The sequence below is a fragment of the Octopus bimaculoides genome, chromosome 9 (genome assembly GCF_001194135.2).
Source record: "Octopus bimaculoides isolate UCB-OBI-ISO-001 chromosome 9, ASM119413v2, whole genome shotgun sequence".
NCBI classification, from domain to species: Eukaryota; Metazoa; Mollusca; class Cephalopoda; order Octopoda; family Octopodidae; genus Octopus; species Octopus bimaculoides.
The window spans coordinates 93,921,407-93,935,290 of record NC_068989.1 but is presented as its reverse complement, the minus strand read 5'-3'; the positions used below and the strand labels follow the sequence as shown (position 1 = coordinate 93,935,290).

The following is a 13,884-nucleotide window of genomic DNA, read 5'->3' as shown; positions in this document are numbered from 1 at the left end:
AATAGCCTGTATGTCATCACCAGACCAGCACACAATAGCAAACGAATCTTGAATGAGGGGAATGCGCAATGATTAATGCTGTAATTCTTAGAGAGTTCTCGTATGTAAAAACGGTCGCGGTTGAGAAGCTTTTTCTTATAGCTCGATCAAGGCTAAATATCAACAACAGCAATAGAATGGTTTTTATGCTTCCATAATTTTTATAGTGAAACAGCTAATGGCATCAATGAATATTCTGCTTTCCTATTTACCAAAGCAAGGAAGAACTAAAATTACAAGCAACGCGTCTAGAAATATCATCTGAATGAATCTAAATATATAAAAACGATGTTGAGAAAATGCCAAAAATTGACTTACAAATATCATTTCATTTACTGCAATGTTAGAGATTTTTGTAGATTTGACATAAGAAAATAATCAGTCGCTCCCTATTTTTAGAATGGTGTATTTTAGTGGTAATTGGGAATAATTTTCAAAGATGATAGCTGAAGAAAATTCCAAGTACATTTTAATGCACAAGTGATAGAAGTAAATTTAACATTCGCCGATATCCAAAATGGCACTTGTGCTATAGTTATGTGGGTGTCATTTTCAATAATATTGATAGGAAATTATTTTGGTTTTTAGCTACTGAAGAAAATGTCAGAAATAACTAACTGTGAATCTAATCTTAGCCATCATGTGCACTCACTTGAATTAAATGCTGAAGACATAATGTATAAGAGAGCAAGGAAGGTTTCGATAGGGTGAAGCTTTTTTGGCATCTTGCGACCGAGAACACTTTCCTGGACAATAGGTCATTTATTAAATTTCTCATTCTACCACGTATCGTTTCCTATCATCGCAGTTACATTTCTGATGAATCAACAAATACTAAATCATAGTCACGTATACATTCTAATACACAGACGTTTGATAAGTGACTCGAATAACGAGTTTAAAGAAACTCGTTTTTTCATATATCCTTGGGTCATTAGGAGGAACATATAGTTACGTAAGAAATTGATATGGCTAGCCAGAATAACAAATCATCTAGCGAATACCATGTACATTTTGTAAGTTATTATATGAACATAATCTTTGCTCATTTAGTAATGATTCAATTGATAACGTTTTAGTTACACTGTTGACTTTGTTGTAAGAATGTTTGTGGTGTTCATGGAAATCCATCTGCATTATCAAAACTAATAATTGCATACAAACTTTTTGTTTGAAATTTGGATATCACTGATGAAGTAATTTATAGCTACAAAATAGGAAACTTGATAAATTCTGAAAAGCTAGACTTGAATATTGAAAGGATAAATAATAGACAAAAATTGTTAGTCAGCTTGATTACGAGCATGGGTAGGTTGGTAAGAGATTCGTTTTGTTACGGTGTGTTTTTTGGTTCGATCCACTGTGGCTTTCTTCAATAGAATTTAGTTTGCCAAAGGTTTGTAAGTTAAAGAAGACGGATGTTACTATTCCTGCTCATACCTAGCAAATAGATTATACTTTTCTTTCTGTGCATCTTAAACAAGCATGTGTCTTTTAAAAACAATCACATGCGAAATGCGTTTAACCAAAATTGGAACTACGAGTTTGAACAGCACCCACGCTACCTCTCCCTCGCAGAAAGACTATTAACACAACTTCAACTAAAATGTAAGACTAACTTTACCTAACTGTTCTTATACCACTATATGCATTACTATATCCACTAACCCTTACTCTTGCATCTCTCACACCATGAACTTTAACATACTTCTCAACATTCTGAAGAGATCTGCCAAACCATTTGGCACATCGAAACGATCGTAAATGACTCATTATATAATCTCCACATAATTAAATCAATGGCTAACTAGCCCAAATGACTTGCTTTTTCTTGTGTTTGTTTCTCCATTCTCCACTTTATATGTATAAATAAATAAATAAATAAATATATATATATATACACGAGTTAGTAGAGAAACGATAGAAAGTGCATTCACTACATTTAGATGGAGTTAAATGCATTATTTAAAACAGTGTTTCGGTTACAAGCGACTTAAAGTTTCGCAAGCCTTTTACAGAACTTCGTGCCTCTTGGGCTTTGGATTGCCGAATTTCCATTCGGCAATCGAAAGCCTGAACTAGATCAACTTTAATAGCCATTATAATTCACCACTTATTTTGCAACAGAAAATGTTAGTTGTAACTAATGTTTATTTCAATGTGCCGGATATAACAGAACGCGGAGTCCTGAAGTGATATAAGAAGATGATGACTAATGCGAGGTTCAATATCAACATTTAGAATTATTATTTTTAAACATTTGCCTGATGATCTATCAAGAATGCGAACCAGGTTATACAGAAATAAATGTAACATAACATGAGTTTATTGACAATGTTAACATCAAGGACCCTGTCGACGCGTATGTGTTATCATATATGTTGTTGGCACTCCATCGCTTACGACGTCGACGGTTCCAGTTGATCCGATCAACGGAAAAGCCTACTCGTGAAATTAACGTGCAAGTGGCTGAGCACTCCACAGACACGTGTACCCTTAACGTAGTTATCGGAGATATTCAGCGTGACACAGTGTGTGACAAGACTGACCCTTTGAATTACAGGCACAAGAGAAACAGGAAGTAAGAGTGAGAGAAAGTTGTGAAAGAGTACAGCATGGTTCGCCACCATCCCCTGCCGGAGCCTCGTGGAGCTTTGGGTGTTTTCACTCAATAAACACTCACAACGCCCGGTCTGGGAATCGAAACCACGATCCTATGATCGCGAGTCTGCTGCCGTAACCACTGGGCCATTGCACCTCCACTATCATATATGAGTTATTAAAAAACAATACGGTTTTAATTCAGGACTATAAGCGATATCAAATAATCATAACAATGCGATATATTGTTTTTCGATCAGCATCTACAAGAAGTTATCATCATCAATGCAACTGATTACAGTTTATAATAGTCCTTACAACACAAGATTTTTATCCTTACTTGCAATTCCAATAATACTTTAACAAGATATTTCATTCTCTCAGTTTTCTTCCCCTTCTTTTGGAGAATTTTATATTCACTATTTTATTTTTTTAAATACATTTAATTTGTTTGCCAGTAAAATATAATTGAGAATCAAAACGATATATTACTACAGCGAAATAAACTCATCTATTATAAATTTATCTTTACGGAAGCCAGAGAAAGTGTTATATTTGAATATTCCAAAGGTTGCTTTATTTGATCTCAGCGAGAAATGTTTAAACAAAGGATGAAGTTGCAACATTCTGGTTTAATATTAAGAATATTTTAGATTAAAGATTAAATTATCATAGACGCCGAGTTGAAAAACAATAACGTAGTCAATTATGTTTAGATGAAATATTTGATACAATAATCTGCAACTTGCACAAAAAAAAAACTGTTTCTAATATGCATCCTTCAAGGAATATCATCTTCAGTGAAACGTATCGATTAAAATCTCTTATCTCTAAGAAAATAATCTCAGTTTTATTTTTTAAAGTTAAATATTTGATTATCGCTGAAACATTAATCTGTCTTCAATTATATTCATATTAAGCGTAGAATATAAAGTCTGTTCGTTTGTAATAATGTTTTGCATTTACATTGAATATCAACGCAACGTATTCCTCACGGGTGAACTTAAATGTATTGACATGTAGTTCGATTGGCTCATCTAGATACTGCATCCGAGTTCTAAATGCATCAATGTTTGGACAGTCATTGCTTACATTTCCATATTTGCTGCAACTAATTTTCAGTATATTCCACAGGCAGCAATAAATTAGATGTAATAGAATCCTGTTTAATGAAATAAAGTTTTCTGTCCAAACCAGGAGCTCTCAAAAGTTTTCATCCGGCGTACTCTTTAATAAGCCTCGGGCAGCGTGGGAAAACTCCGCCTGAAATATATAACAAATTATTGGCCACCATAGCACAGGAAATAGCTTTGTTTAATTTGTTGCTAATTTAACTTAGTTCAATCGCCGTCAACGCCTTGTTTTCATTCTTCTGAGATCGTTAAGATAGAATACCAGTCCAATTTCAAGGTAGATATAATCAACTGTTCCTTCCGCTAGTATTTCTGGTTTTGTGCCCTTTAAAGAGATCAGTTTATTTTCTGTTACACTTCTATCCAGACGGATGAGATTATATCTAACAAGAAACTATTTTCAAAACACTGCTTCCGAAAGATCGCACGTTGACAGCGTTGCACGAAGGACGTTTTTGATTTTAAAAAGTGAATGAAATCACCAACGTGCACTCCGCCCATTTCTAAATACGCGATTTGCATTTAGAAGATTGTGATTGCTTCAAATTTCCAGATCCTCTTTTTACAAACCTCGTCCAGCTACAGACTTTCTCTTTGGTACCCCTGTGCAAAGAAAAAGTTTGTACTACACACTTAACTTTATGACTAGATAAATGACAACGCAATGGTGTTAGAGCAAAGAGACAGAATATGTTTGAACGAAGGCAGCAAGCTGCCAGAAGTGCCAGCACGCTTCCCAGGTTTTTCAGTGGGTGTCAGTCATTTTTGACGGTATTTTGCCGTTTTGTTTTTCTATCAGTGTTTTGAACACTTCGTTAATTGCTTTTGTGCTGCTTTGCAGCGGTTTGTTTGTGCTTTCTCTCCTCTTTTGAGAAGAGTTAGCTATGACAAAAAAAAGTCTATGTATTTTTCAGACCACAGTGGCTCTGAACTGTCGACGTCAGAGAAGAGGAACTCGTATGAGCGGTAGAAGGAGTAGATGGTCAATTGAAGAAGAAACGTTTTGCGGAAGTGGCAGAAGTTATGAATAAGGAGGTGGATCTGTCAATGTTGAAAAGTTATGAGAAGTTGTTACGCAGAGAAGGGGGTGACGTAAAGTTGTTGCCACCCTAAGAAGTAATAAAAGATATGCAGGAAAGGACTATTGTGTACAAAGTATATTCTGTAGAAGAATTTAAATTGTATCAGCAGAGAAAAGTGAAAAAGCCTTGAAGTCAATCAGGCAAGTTATAACATAACTTGCCACAGGAAGTCGATATGGAACAGAGGAGATTCAATTAAAAAAGGCAACAAAGGTAAAGCAACACTTGGCAACCCCGTTACGGACGGAAGGTGTGGTCCTCCTGCTCACATACCTTGGAAGAAGAGCTTCCAGGGTTAGAGGAGAGGGGATCCCACCCGAAATAGATGTGGCTAGGGTGACGACGGTTATACTTCTAGGCAACGAAGAGAAAATAGACATTTTCCAAGCCACGAAAACGGAAACAACTAATTTGAAGGGACATATGTTGGATATAATTATAGAAAATTCAATGGAAAACAGAAAAAATGGTGGAAGCAATAACAGTTGGAGAGGCGATGTTGAGAGTTAGGGTTAGGGTGGAGCGCAGAATCCGTCGATGTTTCAAATGTGGCCAAAAGAGGCACATTAGAGTGGACTGCCCTTCACTGGCTGAGAAAAATGAGAAAGAAATCAGGAAGGAACCAGAGAAGGTAGAGGAGGAGATAGAAATAAATGAAGACGAATCATGGAAAGTGGTTGAAAAGTAAAAAAACAAAAGGAAGAGAAAGAAAGCAGGTCAAACTGAATGTGAACCACACCCACCACACCCACACCTTCTTAGCACCACCCTCCCCCGCAGACAACAGACTGACCCATTCCCCTCCGACACAAAAACAAATGGCACTCACACACAGAAGCCCACAAATTTCCCCTCCCACTGAAAGTTGTTTTGCGTTGTTTGAAGGTGTTGATGGGGAACTGATTAACAAAGCAACGAATATGAAAGAACACAGTGTTTATTCAGGTGGAAGGAAAGACATGTTAAAGTGTAGCATATATGTATTTTAGTATCAGAGAAACAGAAGAATGAAATAGAAAAGTATAAAGGTGGGTCCAAGTGTTGGAGAGTAAACTATGACACGAAATGGTTACCGGATGATATAGAGTATGAAGACCTTATATAAGAATATGGACTGGATATTTTGGAAGGTACGGAATTGAAAGGGAAAAGGAAGTGAAGCTACTCGGAGATGAGGCAAAGAGCTTCATTTTCATTTTTTCATTTTCATACGCTGTCCTGTGTTTCTTTTTTCCCTCCCCTTTGTTTTGTGTCCCGACACGTTTCTGTATTGTTCCTTCTATGTCCGGCCCCACCCCACCAGTGGGTAATAAATTCAGAAACTTTAGCACACCGGGCGAAATGCTTAACAGTATTTCGTCTGTCGTTGCGTTCTGAGTTCAAAGTCCACCGCGCTCAACTTTGCCTTTCATCCTTTCGGGATCGATAAATTAAGTACTTATTGCATAATCGACTGGTCCCCTCCACCAAAATTTCAGGCCTTCTGCCTAGAGTAGAAAAGTATATTTTCAAACGTTAAAGATTTTTACACAATGTTATCAGAAACCGTGATGAACTTCTGATCTCCATATATGCTTTCAACAGAATTTCAGTAAGATAGATCATATGGAGTAATCCCTCATCTATCGCGGATATTACATTCCAAAAGCCACCGCATAAGGTGAAAATTCGCGAACTAGAAACAGTACTGTACTGCATATTTTTTAAAATTAGTTTTATAATTTGTAAATATTTACTTTATTATAAATGCAAAACAACACCACAAAGGAATCGCTATAAGCTTAAATAATAAATCGCGATAAGGGAACAGCGATAGGTGAACCGCGATACGGCGAGGGATTATTGTAAGTATTTGTTCATTAATCCATAGAAAATAGTTGTTCAATGTTTTAACAACGTCAGCTACCCTTCTCCCTGGGATAATTGATATTAGGTTTAGCTAAGAAAATTCACTTCTTCCGTAGCAACATCTGGAAGTTTAGGTGCTTAAATTCCACTTCCAGAATGTTGGTCGACGCAAATTTATCAAAGGAGATACCTGCCAAGTATGCTCCTCAGCGAGTTCGAACCTGGAAGCTTGTAACTACTGGCCAAATCCTCTACACTTTGGACATATAGACAAAGAAACTGAATGTTTAACAGATTTCTAGTAAATGGAAAAAGTTTTTGAATGAAGATAGTTGTGATGCATTTGGGAATGCTGCAGTATCAGCAGTTAGTCATTCAGCAGTAAACCGTTATTGTTGAGGTCGTTCAAATGGCCTTGCTACCTGCCAGACACCGTATTTGCATAAGATGAGACGTCACCGTGAACATTTGCTTTATATATATCTTCTCTCTCGTGAAAGCGTCACGATATTTTTCAAGCTGACAAGAAAAGAAAACGATATTGAAAATAAATGTCTGTTCTTCTGGAATAGAAATAAGACTAAATTTCCGTTAAGTTACAAGAGGAATCGTCTAAGCAAGCATAGCAATGCACATATAAAATAAAATTATCAATATACAAAGAATTCTACAGCATATGCAGAGAAAAAAAGAGAACTAAAATATCTATATTTTACAGATCTAATCACATCAACATACTACGATATTGATTAACTTTTTCTATCCTTTACATACATATATATATATATATATATATATATATATATACATATATATATATATATATATATATAATGTACATGTGTGTCGGTGTATGCGTTTCCAAATTTCGTGATTTTCATTTAGTAAGCCACTTGATTGTGTTGACTTTCCTTATTAATGCTACACGAAACTTGTAATGATATTACTTACATTTGATTGACTTGATGTTGAACTACTGTTGAGAAAGTCATAACATTGCTGCACCAACTCTCTCCATGGCTTATTCATTTTTTTGTTTTCCTTTATTCCTTTTTCCTTAGCAGTAAGCATTTATTTAAGATTATCCTAGTGTAGGTTTCATTAACAGAAGCGTCTCTAGGGTTCCGTACAGCCAAATAAATATTTTGAAAAGCTAGCATCATATATTCTTAGAAACCTAATTAATAGAAAAAGGTTAATAATAAAATTTGTTGCTCTGAGAATATAAGGAAATCAAAATTAAAATGTCTGCTCTGTGAACCGTGTTTTATAAGATAGAATATCTGCGCTGTTATATATATATATATATATATATATATATATATATATATATATATAACGGTTCATAGATAAATAGGATTAAGCTTGATAAGTATAAACATGCTATATATATATATATATATATATATATATATACACACAAATGCGAGCACACACAGACACACATTCATGCGGACGATTGCGTATGAATACAGATTGCGGTGGACAGTTCTGAGCATGTTTTTGGTGTACGTGTGTGGAGGGTGGTGCTGTATTAGTGTTTTATTCATGAAGTGAGGGCAGCTTATTAAATTATTAATCAAATGTGTGTCGCTGGCAGAGTTTTTGTGTGTGTGCGTGGGTGTATACTGTGTTCATCTCTGCGTATATACATATTGACATTTGATTCATTTTTATACGAGCATAGCATATAGAATAACTACATACTTGCTTATAACGATGGTTTGATATATTCCTTTATTTCAGTCATTTGATTACGGCTATGCTGGAGCACCGCCTTTAGTCGAACAAATCGACCCCGAGGCTTATTCTATCGGGGTCTTTTGCCGACCCGTTACATGAACGTAAACACAGGACCATAGGTTGTAAAGTGATGGCGGGGGACAGACAGAGACACACAAACATATATATATATATATGCGACTGACTTCTTTTAGCTTTCGTCTACCAGATCCAACCACAAGGCTTTGGTCGGCCGGAGGCTATAGTAGAACACACGTGCCCAAGGTGCCACGCAATGGGACTGAACCCAGCACCATGTGGTTGGAAAGCAAGTTATGTACCGCACAGCCACTCCTGTGCCTCTCTCTCTACATATATATATTTCATGTTTCTCTCTCTTACTTTTTTCTTGATGACTTCTTTGTGATATAATACTTGGGAAAGAATATATTTGCGGCTGAAGATAGCGTTATACCATCCTGTCTATCAATTATATACCAATATAATGATGCAACGACTATAAAGCTTGAAACACGTGTACCGCGGAATCCTTTCTGTTCTGTTTTTATTTTTACGTTTTTAATTTATTCATATATATATATATATATATATATATATATATATATATATGCAGATATATACATAAGTGTACAGGTATATATGTGTGTGTGTGTGTGGGTGGGTGTGTGTGTGTGCACAGGGTGACCCGAAAGTAGGTTTAAGTTATTCAACTATCTCTTCGCCTTTATATATTAACAGTTTAGATCTTAATTATAAAAAAAAAATATGAAACCATTATTCTATGCTAATTGAGTTAAAATTGTCAAGCTCGCTTTTCACTTTGTAAGATAGAAATCTAAATCCAAGTAAATGCTTTAAAAGACATTTATAGTGTCTGCGTGATAACCCTTAACCTGCTTTTGGGTCACCCTCTATATATGTATGAGAGAGAGAGAGAAGTCATGCTTCTTCGTTGATATTCGAACACTCTTCTAAACTGTCACTGGGCCGAGAGCGGAAAATTGTGTGTGTATATATATATATATATATATATATATATATATATGTGTGTGTGTGTGTGTGTGCACATAACCGCATTCATCTGTACATATATATATGCATACACATATATGCGTACGCACACAAATACCTCCGTTTTATATCTCAATGAGAAATAATAACTGATTGGTTGTTTATACCTGTATATATTTGAAAACATTAACTTGCACATGCGCATACACGGACACTGGCAAACGCATATTTACTTACATACAGTTATCTATATTTTAGATGCATATACATATCTATATATACATATTTCCATGCATTTATGAAGACATATGTCTATGCATATGTGTGTGTGTGTATTTATTTAATATGTCTATGCATATATATGTGTGCATATGTGTGTGAGTGTGAGCGTGTGTATTCATACATAAAGGAATAAATGTTTGTGCACATATTTATGCGAACATGCTCTTTTAAAAGTAAAGTGTAGAGGTTTCAAAATGATTAAAGTAATATATTTCGGCATCCTGTTTTCCGATTTACTCATCTTCTATGCGTTTGCATAGATGGACATCTCATAAATGAAATGCTTCAGAAATTGGTTGCTTATAAATATCATAGACAAACATAAGAAAACCCATTGCATTAGAATAATTTAAATCTACATATCATAGCTCTTCATATATATATATAAATATTAATCTACTATATTGTGTTTCGACTACAGAAAAAGTAATTTATCATCCTTTGAGTGAAAATTTTAAATTTCCCACTGCCGTAAAACGAGAACTTTGAATGTCATAAATAATTCCTGGCGATATATACTTTTCAAAGGTTAAATTGAAATATTCTGCAAGGAGAATGCATGTGCTAAATGATTTAGATTATATATAAAGTTGCTTTATTATAGTGTATTCTGGTTTCATCTATTCGTTTTATGCGGCATGAAAGCTGAGAGAAATATGATACGATCCATATATACACGTCTACATACACACACATACGCTTATACTTCTAGGCATGTATATGTATTCCAGATTCATGTATTTGTTTTGCGCAGCATGTATTCAGAGATGTATATAATATATATCAATACAAACTTTTATGCATGTTTATTAGTTCATCCTTGGAGTCCTTCAGCTAGAGCAAAATATAAATCAATATCGTTTGCAAGCAATGAATATTTACACAAAATCCATAAATGATAGACACGATGTAGCCCCTTGTTACGAACATTTATACCGTGTAATATTTTTAATTCTTGATAGGAAATTGTCTCCTTAATGGCTCCTTAAAATACAAATACAATATTTACTCTGTACAAGAAGTACATTTATATATGTCCGACGCCAAACGACTCGCTTGAGTATTCCTTCTCTAAATCTTATTTTTATTGATTCTAATGCAGAAATATCATAATGCAAAATGTGACATGATTCTCTATATCACTATCTAGCTGTTGCGGTTTCTAATAGGACTGGCAGCATAAGAGGTGGCGTGCCTACATTTGAAGTCAGTAACATTGCTATATTAATATGGATACTTTGATTCTACGAGAGAGAGAGAGAGAGTGAGAGAATGCGTGCGTTGAATAAACGTTAAATTACGCAAGAGCGAAAATAACACTGACATCTCATTTTAACACATGTTAACCATTACCAAAATTACATAAAAGTATCCTGAAATACTAAAGAGTAAATTAAGTCAATAAAATCGCCATCGGCTTCAAATACGTTTTCCAGATGAGCTCTGAATATCCTGCAAATCTTCCGGACGATCTTCTTGGTTAAGTTGGTGAATGCTGCTATAATCTTTGCTTTCAGTTCAACTTTGCCGTTGCAAGGTGTTTTCTTGGTTTCTCGCTCACCTGTGCCCCACACATAAAAAGTCAAAGGAGTTGAAGTCTGGGGAGTTAAGTGGCCAGATGTTAGGGGTGATGTGATCGCAGATATTGCCACACAACTGTGACTGGGTTCTCCTGCTTGTATGGCATGAGGTAGAGTCATTTTGTTAGACATAGGGGTTTTCCAGCAGCTACTCTCTTAGCCCATAGCAGCACTACCTCCTCCAGGTACCTGATGTAGGCCTCCGTGTTGAGTCTGAGGCCGTGTGGGAAGATGAATTGAGGCGTAACGTCGCCATCATTAGTGATCACCAAGATGTTTGATTTTTATCACTCTCGGTACATATCCCGAGATTGCCCCCCCCCCCACCACCACCATCAATCACTGAAATCTTCATATTGGAGCTTTCGGTGCGAATGCCAAGCAGTACAACATGTCATTTCCAAATTTCTGACAGAGTAATTTGCCTCATGGTTCTGTTCTTCTCACAGACGGTACCCAACCGACCCTATTTTATTGTGTACTCGACAAGATCAAAAATGTGCATGTGCGAAATTAAAAGTATCAAATCCCGACAATTTACCCATCGCACACTACATACATACATACATACATACATACATACATACATAAAGAAATACTAACCCAGTGTGATAAAAGTTATCTCCATAATAACAATAATACTACAAGATATCAAAAGTCTACTACAATAGAAGAAAAGGTGGAACGGTAGACAGCCAATCTATGAAGTGAACTCAGTTTGCCGCATGTTTGACTCGTATGAAAATTAAAGCAGATAACAAAAGCTATTCTGTATTTGACCTGAAGTAATATATGTACAAACTAATTCAGCCCAAAATATATTGGAAATTATTTTGAATTAAATCTGTAATTTAATCTAAACGAAGGATAAAGTTAATTCCTAATTTCTTCTCACACAATATTTTATATAACATGAGTGTTGAAGTTTCAAGTTTCATTCGCCCCATGCCCGCGTCCTAGCTTATGAATTGCCTTAGGAAATTATTAAAGTAACGCTAGATCTTCAGGTAACCTCTGAGTAGCTTTTCACACGGCTAGAAATAGTAACAAGATATATTTGCAAATGAAGATCATGGCGGATAATCTAGAAGCATTATGTTTTAAGATGTAGTGAAAGGGAAATAAATAGATTATTCTGAAGCCTGGATCTCGTCAAACAGGACACATCTTCGCTTTCACAAACAACACCGACTCCTCCATCAGATGATAGAATCGAATAAGGGCATACATACGTGTGTGTGTACACAATATATATATATTGGGTCATCCCATGAATAATGCGATTTCTTTATACTTCCTTTATTTTTCAAAATTAAGATAAAGTTCTCTTTTCATCTAAAATACATTTTCTTTCAATTTCTACAATGCTCTTCCATCTGTCTGGTAGACTTTCCAGGCACCTCTTCCCAAATTCACTCGTCCTTGACGAAAATACTCCTCCAGTACTGTTTTGACCTCGTCTACAGAATTCATATTTTTTCCGTCGAAATGATTTGAAGATTGCGGAATAAATGATAATCAGTTGGGGCAATGTCTGGCGAATCATGGTGGGTGGGGCATCGTTTCCCATTCCGACTACTCCAGCCTTTGGAATGTCATCCTTGCTGTATGTTGCCGAGCATTAACCTAATGGAAGAACACCTTTCGTCTTGAGACCGACGATGGTCGTTTTTCTTCTAGCGCTAACTTAAAGCTTGTCGCAGTAGATCTCTTTGTTATCGGTTGCCTTGGCTTTAAAAGTTCAAGGTGGACTAAATCTTTCATATCCCAACAAACACATAAAAACGTTACGTGGGTGAAGACCTTCTTTAGCCTAGGGTGCCGGTGTTTCCCCTTTCCCTACCCACTGTCTTCGGCGCTTGACATTCTTATAGAGAACCCATTTCTCTTCACCTGTCATTATTCGGTCCCAAAAAGGTTGATTGGTGAGACGTGGCAGCAAAGAAATGCACACAATCATTCTGCGCGCGATTAAACTCAAAGTTTGTGAGGGACCCATTGACCCAATTAGCTGACTTTTCGGATGGTACGTAGCTGTCGATGAATGGTCGAATGACCAAATTCAAGCTTCTCTAATAGTTCTTCAACAGTTACAATGGAATTTTGCTCCACTGGAGTTTACAGGACGTCTTCGTCGAGCTCGACAGATCTTCCAGGATGAGGCTCGTCTTCTAGGCTGTAGTTTCCGGCTCAAAATTTCTGGAATCAACGTTGACACTGCCTTACGCTTATAGCCTGATTCCTATATACTCCATTAATATTCCTCGCACTTTCCGTTGCGTTGTTGCCTTTATTGAATTCAAAGGGCAAAATAAGCCGAATATCTTCCTTTGTCTCTTCCATTATAGCTTTCAAAAATTAGCTGTTAAAATCGAACTACATTCCTCAAAACTTGCACTAACAATAAGAACAAGGTAGAGTTACTTCCTGCTTTTGTAGCAAGTTGATACAAGTAGTTTATCCCGTTCCCCTCCACCTTTTAGTTCTTGCAATTGAAAAACCCGGATTATTTATGGGATGACACAATCTTGCTCTCTCTCTCTCTCTGATATATATATATATATA

General features: G+C 36.0%; 1 long non-coding RNA gene across 1 annotated transcript in view; it reads right to left on the bottom strand.

Moving 5' to 3' along the window:
• Positions 1–6,336: 6,336 nt before the first annotated feature.
• Positions 6,337–13,884, bottom strand: part of LOC128248669 (uncharacterized) — a 47,142-nt gene continuing 39,594 nt past the window's right edge. The window contains exons 2-3 of the long non-coding RNA XR_008264829.1: positions 7,655–7,880; positions 6,337–7,222 (exon numbers count right to left, since the gene is read on the bottom strand). This is a non-coding gene — a long non-coding RNA (uncharacterized LOC128248669). The remainder of the gene's footprint in view (positions 7,223–7,654; positions 7,881–13,884) is intronic.